We start from the raw sequence: 14,189 nt of genomic DNA, 5'->3' as shown, positions 1-14,189 counted from the left end.
TTCCAGTTTCAGTAATGAAAAACTTTTTCTGATTTCTATCAATTTTCCGATTATATTATAACTGTGAGGCCCATTTATTAAAGGTTGAATTTTAATTGTATTAAAGCTGTTAATGAAGATTAAACTAATTTCCTCTAAAAGCACAAATGACATGAAAGTTATTAAAAGATCCTTATTATGAAAAGCATGAACGAAAATAGCCAATGAGGGATCCGAAAGCCATTCATTTTTCGTGATCGAATGAACGTTAATACGGCAACGAATGAATTGATCTCTGAAAGTCTCTAAAACCACAAATGAAAGACAGATCTTTGCAAGAAAAGAAGGGCAGCTTCCATTGACTTCTAGGTGACCTGACAGTTTTTCTTTGGCGTCCTTTTATATTCGGGAATTTTATGACTTGGGCACTACCCACGAAACAATTGTAGACTTAGATACTCTGAGAAACAATATAATCTTTTACGCTAAGAAGCCTGATTTAGAGAAAAAAGTAAAATAATTTCCAGAACTTTGGTAACTTTATTAAAAATAAAATTAATTGAAAATGTTTTTCAATTAAATAAAAATTAAAACCTGTGCTGAAAATGAGATGCAAAGTAGAAGCTTATTTGTTTTTTATTGTACAACCTCAAAGACATTTTAATAACACCCACAGTCCTCAGTTAATTCTTTGTCCTGAGATGGACTATGCTCCAACACTTAACACTTACTACAATTCAGTTAAACTGTGTTTTTTTAGGGTATTAATTTAAAAAATCCTTATAGCCTTCCCAGCAACCTATCTATGCCCATTCTAAAATAACTGTAATAAGTCTCTAGAATGAATGGTCCTTTAGTCCTTTCACATCTGTTTCTAGAGATGTAAAACATACTGGACAGAAAAGGGCAGACGTTTTACAGCAGAAGGAAACCAGCACATCTAGTCTGCCCAGTTACTTATCACTTTGAAAAACAAAGTTATTGCATGTTTTTTGATTGCTTCTAGACTACAATTATGGTTGTCATAACCACAGGATGAGTTCAAAGTTATTATCTGAAACAACTCTTTAAAATATAAACATATGTCTTTTACACAATGTTTATCAAGTGTTAAAACAGATCCTTCCTTTAGATTGTAAGCTCTGATGTACATACAGTGTTGGACTGGCCCAGCGGGACACCGGAAAAAAAACAGGTGGGCCCCCAACCGGGACAGACCTCATATCCCCAGTTCGCGCATGCGCCGTCCGCGCCTTGATGCATGTGTGCACGCCGAGCGCCGCCTCAGTAGGGGGCAGGTGGGGAGACCGAAGGGGGGCCCTGGACAGCGGTCCCAGTGGGCCCCCCAGTCTGATCCTGTGTACATAGACCTCTTTACCTCTTATATTGGTCAATTTCCCGAATCTTCTGGCGAAATTGAAACAGCACAGATTAGCCCATCATTAAATTTTTGAATCAGACAGGATCCATATCTAGTGGAGTTTGCAAAACCGAATCCAACCCTTATAAGTGAGTTGACCAAAAACTTCATCAGAGATTTTCCTCATTAAGGTTTGTATTTCGTTGAATATTCTTCCAGATGTTTTGCGGAGGATTCTGTATGGCCAAATGCAAAAATTATACATTTAAAGGACAACAGTATTTCAATGAACACATTGGGGCTCATTTATCAACACTGGGCAAATTTGCCCTTGGGCAGTTACCTATAGCAACCAATCAGTGCTTAGCTTTTTGAAGCCAGCTGCAAGTAGAACAATGAATTCAGCAATCTGATTGGTTGCCATGGGTTACTGCCCATGGGCAAATTTGCCCAGTGTTGATAAATGACCCCCATTGTATCTGCTCTGTTGTGAGCTGTATGAAGGGTAGCTCCCTGCACCATAAGTATGTTATACTCCTCTAAATATAGAAGGAATTGTGGTTTCAGACTGCTTTATTTAAAATTTCTTCAAAACCCTTCTAGTCCAATGGAACTGTTCCACTTCCTGTTGCCTCCTTTCCCAGGTTGGGCAGGGGAACCAGCGGAACTCAGCACACTGCACTGTAGGATAGGAACCAATCAGCAATTAGACGGTTATGACAAAGAACTGAAGCCTGTCTTTGATTGTGTGAATGCAGGGCTGTGATTGGCTATCCCCCTTTTACTCTGCTTCTGGGAGGGACCATTAGGACACGCCCACCCCTCATTTCAAAAATGCAAAGGGACAATAGGAGAAAGGGAACTCCAATAAAGGGGCCATTTGTTAAAGATAATTATAATTTTTAGCCCAGATTAACAGCAACACCATATATTATTCAATACTGCCTATTGGTACAATTATGGTATATGTCTCCTTTAATAAAAATAGAACTTTTTTTGCTCATAATATTAAAATACGATTTTCATCAATGCTGCTGTTGAAACATAGCCTGTTTGCAAGCCTTGTCAACTGATGCCATAATAATGTAGTAAACAATGTTCAGTACTCAACAATGTCATGTCATCTGAGCTATTGAATTTTCACACTGTTTAAAATGTCCAAGTGCAAAATTCTAATCACTCAGCACTTCCAGGCAAGTAAAAGTCAGTTCATTCATCACTGTTATGCAGCAGAATATAATGATCAGGCTTTCTTTTGTGCCATATCTGTTGATGCACTGGGAAACCTGTATTTCCTGTTTGAGTATTGTGAAATATAGCTCAGCATTGTTAACTGTGGGCTTGTGCATCTGGATAGATTTATTAATGTTGTAGTTCAGGAATATCATGTCCAAAGGAAAGAGAAAATCAGTGTGGACAGTGAGTACATTCATTTACTTTGTGTTTGGGTTTTTATTTATTATATTAGATTTGAAAAACCTATTCTACTGTCATGCAAGTTACTCAGTCAGTTGTGCTTTAATAGGAAAGTCAGAGCCAATGGTTTATTCTCCTTTTTCTCATAATGAGAGAGTTCTGTTGTTCTGTCTTTATAACAGAACATTCAGACCACAGTGGTATAACATCTTATCTGAATCAATTTGTTTACATCACTGTTTGCATCAATATATTTAATATAGTTGTTTATTTTTTAATATATATTTTTTTAGAATTGTCTATATACTTTTTATATCCAACAATTTATTTATGGGTTTCTCAGCCTGATCTTTTCCCCATGGCTGCAACCAACACACTAATGCTATGAATCAGTGACAAATTCAACCTTCTCTAACTGGCTGATTCCAGCATGAGATAGCAATTTGCAATTTACTACTGACACACACTCAGAAGGTTCTACATTACCGTTTAGAGCAGAGGTCCCCAACCAGTGGCTCTTGAGCATAATGTTGCTCACCAAACCCTTGGATTTTGCTCCTAGTGGCCTCAAGGCAGGCACTTGTTTTTGAATTCCTGGCTTGGAGGCAAGTTTTAGTTGTATAAAAACCAGGTGCACTGCCAAACAGAGCCTCCTGTAGGCTGTCAGTCCACATAGGGGCTATTAATAGTCAATCACAACCCATTTTTGGTCAGATGTTAAGATCTAATTGTTTATTGAAACACAATAATACAGGGCAATTTATTCACTGCAAGTACTTTATTTATATTTATTTTTTTACTTACACAATGAATTTATATCAAATTTTAATGACATGAATGATACAGACAAGCTTGATACAAATTAATTTTTTGCAATTGATGCACAATGAATTTTTTCCGTAAGTTCAACAACAATTTTTCACTATGAATTGTATTCATTAATTTTCCTTCTCCTTTTCATTACACTTTAATCATGGTATATGGATGGTGTGAGACAATATAACTCTTTTGATAGTTCTTTATCTATAATTGATTAATTGAAGTTGTTTGCACATCCATTTCTCCTCTAATTCTCCTCATTGGGCAATGCTGATATGTTAGAAGGTATAGAAGGATAACAGACATAAACTAGATCATAATTGGCACCTCCTGGAACTTTTGCATGCTTTTGGTGCTCTCCACCTTTATTTACATTTAAGGGCAGAGACATGCTCAGATTCTGGGAGATTTAGTCTCTTCTTCGGGGCAACTAATCTCTCCAAACATCCTCCCGCCGGCTAGAATCTGAATCGCCAGTGGTATGGCACTCGGAGCACTTTGTTTTCTGAAGTTGGCCGAAGTTTTCTCATGAGGCAACTTCAGAAAACGAAGAGCACCGATTGCCATACCTCCAGCAATTAACATTCTAGCCCAGGGATCCCCAACCTTTAGAACCCATGAGCAACATTCAGAAGTAAAAGGAGTTGTGGAGCAACACTAGCATGAAAAATGTTCTTGGGGTGCCAAATAAGGGCTGTGATTGGCCATTTAGTAGCCCGTATGTGGATTGTCAACCTACATTGAGGCTTTGTTTGGCAGTGCAACTGGTTTTATACAACCAAAACTTGCCTCCAAGCCTGGAATTCAAAAATAATCACCTGCTTTGAAGCCACTGTGAGCAACATCCAAGGGGTTGGAGAGCAACATGTTGCTCATGAGCTATTGGTTGGGGATCACTGTTCTAGCTGGTGGGAGGCAATTCGGGGAGAGTAGTGCCCCCAAGAAGAGGAGATTTGTTGCTGGGTGACTTATTTTCCAGAATCTGAGCGTGTGTTTCTGGCCCTAAATGTATCTCATAGCTACAAAAGGTTGGGGATCTCTGGTTTAGAGTATTTTCTGTAATACTGATAGTTTCAGAGTGAGATAAGAAAGCTATTCAAGCTAATCATAGGAAACCAGGATATATTTAATAACATACAACTGCACCGTGCTATTTAGAATTTTAGAATTTAAAAAGTAATTAAACAAATACAGTATTTAAAAAAGAGAAATTTAGGAACATTTAAGTAACATCATTTAAATTTGCAGTCCATTTTAAACTTCTGGATGTGAAACACAATAGGCATGTCAATAATTTTAAAATAAATGTAACACAATGAAGTAGACGCTCTCAGCTAAGAAGAAAGAAATGCCTGAGCGAGCCATAATTCTATGACACTTGTGAGCAATGCATAAGAAGCAAATGTAAAGAGGAACCAGGATTGCTTCCCATTTGCCAACACAGTTTGTGAAACAACTCTAGACTCATTCACTAGGCTTGCGTGATTGAAAGTAAACAACGGCTGCAACGCTATGAAGGAGACACAATCCTCCCCTTTCTCTCCCTCCCCTTTTATCCTAAATAGAATAATAATGTTTGGAGCTTACACAGCACTTTACAAGGCTCCACACATCCAGCAATCTCTGAAATGAAGGAGAAATCTAAAATGTCCATAAATAGCCAGTCCTTTGTCATTTCTTTGTTATGTTGAGCAGCACACATAAATACATGTAAATAGACATGCATTAATCCTGCACGATATGTGTGTCTACAATATCTATCTGTCTGGACAGTCTGATCTGCTGTCTTTAATTGAAAATGAGATTAAATCCATATTTAGACATCAGTGTTATCTTGTTTTGTACAATCATCATTATGGTAGTTCATATTGCACCTGTTTCTCTATAATTAAACCAATTAGCTTAGACTTGGTACAAAAATTTCATTTTGGCATAAAAGCTGCTTTGTCACTACTAATTTAGATAATTTTTCTTTCTCATTAATCCTACTGTGCACCATTACACTAGCTCTTAATAAGAACAGAAAGGAAACTACTGATCGCTGAGTTGAACATAGTAATTGAAAGCTTGTATTAAGCTCCCTAAAATACAGCTTTTGTTAATATTATAAGACAACTTGGCAACAATGCCTTGCCAGTCAAAGCAAATTAACAACATTCTATTCTGAGGTAGCAAACAAAACACTGATTACTGTGGCTTTTTGTTCTATGCTATTTAATGATGCTTTCTCATTTCCACTTATTACAATGTTTTCATGGCCTGTATGAACTAGAATTCAGAAGGAAATGTATTGGCCTTTGTCACAGAACTGAAGAATAGAATTGCAGGTATGTTGTTGTCTTCAGAACTCTATCCTTAATTGACCTAACCTTTACTAAAATAATCTGTGAAGCAGAGCTAGCATTAGGCAGTATTTATAGTTGTACTACCTGAAAGGGCTACAGTCTTAGGGGCAGATTTACTAACCTGCGAAAATTCTACAGCATCCACTTCGCACCCAGCGCAACACATCGTCAGGCGAAAATTCGGTCAGACAATGGCAATTCAATAACATGCAGGGTTTCATACTGGGCGCAGAAGCTGGTGACTTTTCACTAGCTGTACTTCAGTAATGTGAGCATTTCAAAGCGAAGATATGCTAGCGTTCATTACTGCCTAGCGGAAATTCGCTAGATATCTTGCGCCCAGGTTAATTTGCATAGGGTGGGAAATTTAAAGTTGAATGGACTTCTTTATGTTATATGTTGCAGCAAATACTTTACATTTACACTGTTTATTACACAAGTCCAGGGAACCTTAATAAAGACAACAGAGTTGTTTAATGCCCTACACATGAGCCCGCTGTATAGTATAGTAGGGGGCACATTTACTTAGCTCGAGTGAAGGATTTTTCGGCTACTTCAAACATCGAATTGGCTACTTTGACCTTCGACAACGACTTCGAATTAACCCTCGATATTCGACCAATAGTAAATGTGCCCCTTAATGTTCTATATGTTAGAAAATGAATGTAAAAAACAGGTTACCAAAAAATAAATTTGTAAGCCACCAGCATTTTTTGAACTTTGATGCATGTTCCACTCACAGAATATGATGTAAGTAACATAAGATTGAGGAAGATCTATGTACTCCAGTGCACTTTGCCTGGTCTTAACTGGCGAAGGCAAGTCTGGCAAAAGAGGTAACGTAAAATCCGCATTTTAGTGAATTTGCAGAGTAACATCCATTCGCCAGAGCGAATTGTCGCCTGGCGATAGAGTGCGAATGACCGCTAGCGCCTGTCTCTTTAGCAAGAAAATTGGCGTCTGTGCCCATTAGTAAATTGGCGATGTCCCTTTGAGTGGTAAAGCTAGCGAATTGACTATAGCATTAGCCACTTTGCCCTTTAGTTAATCTGCCCCATAGACTTTAAACCTATATACAGTGAAACCTCAATGTTACATCCCCTGAACTCTATTATGTATCAAGAACATGCTCACAAATATCTGCCTGTGCCCAGTGCATGCCTACAATTATTTGTTTCTGCTGGAGCAAGCCTGAGATAATCAAGTAGCAGAAGGAAGTGACATTGCTGTAAGATATCAGGCGCACTGAAGTTTACGGATTTCATAATAAAAAAATATGACGGTTCAGGCCAATGGGATGAGTTTAGTCTTTGTGCACAATAATGTGTTTGTACCTTTCCTTATACTTTAAAGGTGGCAACATTTTTAATGCAAAAAAAATTCTCAGTAAGACGTCTTCCTCGATATACAGTATGCAGTATTTTTCCATTGACAGATGAGGCACTACAGGTTCACCAAACATTCACTTAATGGAAAAATTGTTGGCACAAAGGAAATATTGTTCACATTACACATATTTTTTTGGTTAACAACTTTTATTACATTCCCCTGTGTGTGTTCTGCCAGCAATGCTTGTTTTTAATTCTTGCTCCTTAGTTTTCGTTTCCTTTGTACCCTGTTCTTTCTGTTCTTTCCTTTGGGCTCTTGATGCCTGTTTTTTTTTCTGAGCATGTTGTTACCTGTTTTTAACAGAAAAGTCTGATGTTATTCATAATATTATGGTTCTCTCTCCTGCCCAGCCCTCTGTCTTGTAATCCAGCACCCACTTTACTCCCCCATCCATTCTAGCACCCACATAAGACTGCCATTAATCATCCTCTTTCATCAACCATCAATGAAACATTTTTAAGATTAATTGGCAAGTCCAGTTGCATTAGTCTTATAGTCTCATAAACACATTTCTTAAAAGCAAATGTTTTAATGATGCTTCAAGAGTTTCTGGACCCTTTAAATGCAGTCTTCTTACAATAGAAAGTGTTTGGAAGTCTCTTGCTATCCACATATCGTAACCATAAATCAAAAATAACTCTCACTCAAGGAAGAAGGCTTTTTTACTGAAAATACTTTTTTCCCCTCTTACTAGCCTCCTTCAACCTGACCCTTTCAAAGTAAGAAAAGTTAAAGAAATATGTTTTTTTTTCCAAACAACTATCATTCCTGTTGTACTACATTTTAACAATGTATTGAGAAATTTTGTGGATAGAGTTTACTGTCAACTAAAATGCAGGAATAGTAATCTAATACTCAGAATTTCTGTCTGCTTGGTAACAGTAATGTATTGTTCCTGGAAGTCTAAACCATCTAATGCTTTAGGAAATTAAGCCAATTAAAGAGCTTTTTCATTTTTGCTCAACAGAGAGTACATCTGTTGTCTTGCTTATACAGTGCTGTGTGTGTGTTATTGCTCTCTGAAAACCAAATTTGGGTATTTTAGGTTAATACTGTATGTATTCTTAATCATGATATGCGTTCGGATTTAAAAACCATACAATATATAAAATAAATTAGCAACTTAAACATAAATGTGCAATAAATTATATAGGGATGGAGTTATATTCTTGCATAACAAGTGAACATCTACTACACAGGGGAATAACGCCATCCCTATATAATTTATTGCACATTTAGGTTTAAATTGCTAGTTTATTTTTACTGTATATTGTATGGTTTTTTTAATCTGGATGCATGTCATGTTTAAGAATAGATATTAACCTAAAATTCCCAAATTTGGTTTTCAGAGAGCAATAACACACACACAGCACTCTATAGTCCTGTGTGTCCACTCTAGATGCAATCCTGTGTGATCATTTACATAGTTACATAGTTAAATTGGGTTGAAAAAAGACAAAGTCCATCAAGTTCAACCCCTCCAAATGAAAACCCAGCATCCATACACACACCCCTCCCTACTTTTAATTAAAATTCTATATACCCATACCTATACTAACTATAGAGTTTAGTATCACAATAGCCTTTGATATTATGTCTGTCCAAAAAATCATCCAAGCCATTCTTAAAGGCATTAACTGAATCAGCCATCACAACATCACCCGGCAGTGCATTCCACAACCTCACTGTCCTGACTGTGAAGAACCCCCTACGTTGCTTCAAATGAAAGTTCTTTTCTTCTAGTCTAAAGGGGCGGCCTCTGGTACGGTGATCCTCTTTATGGGTAGAAAGGTCCCCTGCCATTTGTCTATAATGTCCTCTAATGTACTTGTAAAGTGTAATCATGTCCCCTCGCAAGCGCCTTTTATCCAGAGAAAACAACCCCAACCTTGACAGTCTACCCTCATAATTTAAGTCTTCCATCCCTCTAACCAATTTAGTTGCACGTCTCTGCACTCTCTCCAGCTAATTTATATCCCTCTTAAGGACTGGAGTCCAAAACTGCACTGCATACTCCAGATGAGGCCTTACCAGGGACCTATAAAGAGGCATAATTATGTTTTCATCCCTTGAGTTAATGCCCTTTTTTATGCAAGACAGAACTTTATTTGCTTTAGTAGCCACAGAATGACACTGCCCAGAATTAGACAACGTGTTATCTACAAAGACCCCTAGATCCTTTTCATTTAAGGAAACTCCCAACACATTGCCATTTAGTGTATAACTTGCATTTATATTATTTTTGCCAAAGTGCATAACCTTGCATTTATCAACATTGAACCTCATTTTCCAGTTTGCTGCCCAGTTTTCCAGTTTAGACAAATCACTTTGCAAAGTGGCAGCATCCTGCATGGAACCTATAGTTCTGCACAATTTAGTATCATCTGCAAAAATAGAAACAGTACTTTCAATGCCCACCTCCAGGTCATTAATAAACAAGTTGAAAAGCAAGGGACCTAGTACAGAGCCCTGCGGTACTCCACTAACAACACTGGTCCAATTAGAAAATGTTCCATTTACCACCACTCTTTGTAGTCTATCTTTTAGCCAGTTCTCTATCCAGGTACAAATACTATGTTCCAGGCCAACATTCCTTAATTTAACCAGTAACCTTTTGTGTGGCACTGTATCAAATGCTTTAGCAAAGTCTAAGTAAATCACATCCACTGCCATCCCAGAATCGAGGTCTCTACTTACATTCTCATAAAAAGAAATTAAGTTAGTCTGGCAAGATCTATTACGCATAAAACCATGCTGGCACAAACTCATAGTATTATGATTTGCTATGAAGTCCAGTATCTTATCCTTTATTAACCCTTCGAAAAGCTTTCCTACCACTGACGTTAGACTAACTGGCCTATAGTTTTGAGGCTGAGAACGGGATCCTTTTTTGAATAGAGGCACCACATTAGCAATTCGCCAGTCTCTCGGCACTATGCCAGATCTCAATGAATCCTGAAAAATTAAGTAAAGAGGTTTGGCAATCACAGAGCTAAGATCGCTAATTATCCTGGGATGAATACCTTCTGGCCCTGGACCTTTGTTAATCTTAACATGTTCAAGTCTCTTTTGAATTTCTTCATGTGTGAACCATGCATCATTAGTTGTATTACTAGAATTGGGACTGTTAAGAAGGAAACCTTCACTTACTGGTTCCTCATTTGTGTAGACAGATGAAAAATATGAGTTCAGAATCTGCGCTTTTATTTTGTTTTCATCAACCAGCTGACCCCCCTCTGATAGTAAGGGTCCCACCCCTCCCTGCTTCATTTTTTTACTATTAACATATTTAAAAAATAATTTTGGATTTTTTTTACTGCTTGCTGCAATATCCTTTTCTATAGCAATTTTAGCTTGCCTTATAGCTTCTTTGCATGATTTATTGGCCTCCTTGTACCTTATAAATGTTTCGGCTGTACCAGCTAACTTGAAAGCCTTAAAAGCACGTCTTTTCTTACCCACCTCAACACCAACGCTTCTATTGAACCAAAAAGGTTTTGCTTTGCAACGACGTTCCTTGCTTACAAGTGGAATATACTGACAAGTATATTTATTAAGCAGCATTTTAAAGACTTCCCATTTTTGTTCTGTGTTTAACCCTGTGAAAAGCATTTCCCACTTAATATGTTGCAGAGATGCCCTTATACTGTCAAAGTTTGCACGTCTGAAATTTAGTGTTTTAGTTACTCCCTTATAGAATTGCTTTTGCAACAGAATCTCAAAAGAGACCATGTTATGATCACTATTCCCTAAATGCTCACCCACACAAATGTTAGAGATGAGTTCAGTATTGTTAGTTATTACAAGGTCCAAAAGAGAGTTATTCCTAGTAGGTTCTTGAACGAGCTGGAATAAAAAGTTGTCATTCAGCATATTTACAAACCTACTAGCTTTTTCTGTCTTAGCAACCCCATTACCCCAGTCAATGTCTGGATAATTGAAGTCACCCATAGCAACAACTTGACCCAGCTGTGAAGCCGCTTGTATCTGCAAGAGTAGCTGGGCTTCATACTCGACACTTATACGAGGTGGTTTATAGCATACACCAATGATAATTCTTTTTGTTACCTTTTGCCCAGTCAAAATCTCTACCCAGAGTGATTCTACACCCTCACCAGTGCCAGCTATTTATATTTCTTTAGCGCATGGCTTTAATTCAGGCTTTACATACAAACACACTCCTCCACCCTTTTTAATCCCTCTGTCCCTCCTAAAAAGGGTGTAACCATTTAAATTCACAATCCAGTCACATGTTTCATCCCACCAGGTCTCAGTGATACCAATTATATCATACTTTTTAGAGCATGCAATTAATTCTAGGTCTCCAATTTTGCCTGACAAACTCCGTGCATTTACCAGCATACAGCGGAGGTTACTACTTTTACTTTTGAAATGTGCATTACTTAGTGAAGAATTATACGTTAAGTTAGTATTATTCTGTTTTCCTTGTAACAGAGGGACCTCCTTAGCTGGTAAACTGTATGCCCCCCTCACTCCTCCCCCATGACCCCTTACTAACCCCACTGCCCCGTGTACACTAGCTTCCCCATAATCCTTTATCTCACCCACCCCCCCTTGCCTAGTTTAAACACTCCTCCAACCTCTTAGCCATTCTTTCCCCTAGCACCGCGGACCCCCTTCCATTGAGGTGCAAACCGTCACGGCTGTATAGGTTGTACCCCAACGAAAAATCAGCCCAGTGCTCTAGGAACCCAAACCCTTCCTTCCTGCACCAGGACTTGAGCCACGCATTTAGCTCCCTAAACTCCCGCTGTTTTCCTAAACTTGCACGTGGCACAGGCAAAATTTCAGAAAAGATTACATTGGAAGACCTTTCATTGATCTTAGAGCCTAGATCCCTGAAATCATTCTTTAAGGTCTTCCATCTACCATTTATTTTGTCATTAGTACCGATATGCACTAAGACAGCTGGGTCATGCCCAGCCCCACCCAATAATTTGTCTATCCGATCAACCACATGCCGAACCCTGGCACCAGGTAGACAGTGTTGCAATTTGTTGCTCTAGTGCTCTAACTTGAGCCTCCAAAGTGGCAATTTGCTCACAACCACCACAGAGGTAAGCATTTTGGATCTCTTGTTCCAAATCTGCATACATATGGCAGACTGTGCACTGAGTCAGACCTTCAATCTTGCTAGCACTCATTATCCCAGTTACAGATCAAAACAGGAAAAAATAAAAATAAATATATAAAATAAAAATGGGGGTTTAGAACAAACTTTTGACCTAGTTTGAACCTCCTTTAGTTTTCAACTCCTTTAGTTTTCGGTAAGAACATATTGTGGTGGAATCGCAACTGCAAAATGGGGCTGATTCTGTTGGAGAATGAGCAGATCCGCTGGCGACTGCTCATTCCTGTGATTGCACTGGGAGGCACTGCATGGGATTTGGTACACACATAGAGGCCCATTTATGAAATATCGTATGTTAGTGGCATTAGAGGTTTCTGAAAGCACAATTATACTCATTTTCTCTAAAATCACAAATGCCATTAAATTAATTAAAAGATCCGTATCCGAGTATAAGCCGAGTTTTTCAGCATCCAAAATGTGCTGAAAAAGTCTACCTCGGCTTATACTCGGGTCAGCGGTACCCGACCCGAGTAGCTGAGATTGCAGTCACTTTTAATCATTCCTATACCAACAGTACACTTGGGGAGAGACTGCAATATCCCACAATGCTCTTTGTTGGTTATATGAAAGAATAACAGTGCGCCCTCTGTTGGTTATATGAAAGAATAACAGTGACTGCAATATCACACAGCGCCATCTGTTGGTTATATGAAAGAATAACAGTGACTGCAATATCACACAGCGCCATCTGTTGGTTATATGAAAGATTAACAGTGCGCCCTCTGTTGGTTATATGAAAGATTAACAGTGACTGCAATATCACACAGCGCCCTCTGTTGGTTATATTAAAGAATAACAGTGACTGCAATATCACACAGCGCCATCTGTTAGTTATATGGAAGAATAACAGTGACTGCAATATCACACAGCGCCCTCTGTTGGTTGTATGAAAGAATAACAGTGACTGAAATATCACACAGCGCCCTCTGTTGGTTATACGAAAGATTAACAGTGATGGCAATATCAAACAGCACCCTCTGCACATGGTAGTGGGACAGTGGGACAATGCACACAGTAAACCGTTTGGCAATTCTCTGTCACCATCAACTTTGCAAAGAAGTCCGGTTGATCGCTGGGGGGGTCGCTTTGGCAGAATGTGCGCTGCTAGGAGACAGGGCTGTAGTTGTGTCTAGGCTTATACTAGAGTCAATAAGTTTTCCCAGTTTTCATAGGTAAAATTAGGTACCTCGGCTTATACTCGGGTCGGCTTATACTCGAGTATATACGGTAATGGGAAAAAAAAGCTGAACAATGCTTTATGTAATAAAAAAAAACCTGTAAAACCTCTAAACATTTTAGTTTTTCAGACAAAATATCCAAAAACCTCTAAAAGTCAGAATGGCTACAAAAAAAGGTCCAATAGGATCAGCACAGCTCCCATTAACTTCTATATTATGTGGACTGCTTTTACTTGGCAACGTTTTGTATTAGAGTTTTTCATAAAACTCTCAAATTTTTACAGTTTAAAAACACAAATATTTAGAGGGAAAATATGATTCGTGACAAAAAAGAATTCAGAATGTTAGTAAATAGGCCCCATTTTTAATGACAAAATCCAGCGGATTGGTTGACACGCAATCTGTGCCTTTGTTCTTTACATACAAAAAACAAATACAGGTTTGCCTATCTGACCTCACAGTCGGCTCAACAGCTTGCCTTTTTCATAAATCAGGGACATTGCCCTGGGGAGGGCACCAATTAATGTTGTAGCAAACAAAAGTTCAACAGA

Source organism: Xenopus laevis, chromosome 6L, assembly GCF_017654675.1.
Source record: "Xenopus laevis strain J_2021 chromosome 6L, Xenopus_laevis_v10.1, whole genome shotgun sequence".
NCBI classification, from domain to species: Eukaryota; Metazoa; Chordata; class Amphibia; order Anura; family Pipidae; genus Xenopus; species Xenopus laevis.
The sequence above is the reverse complement of the archived record's forward strand: the minus strand, read 5'-3'. Positions refer to the sequence as shown.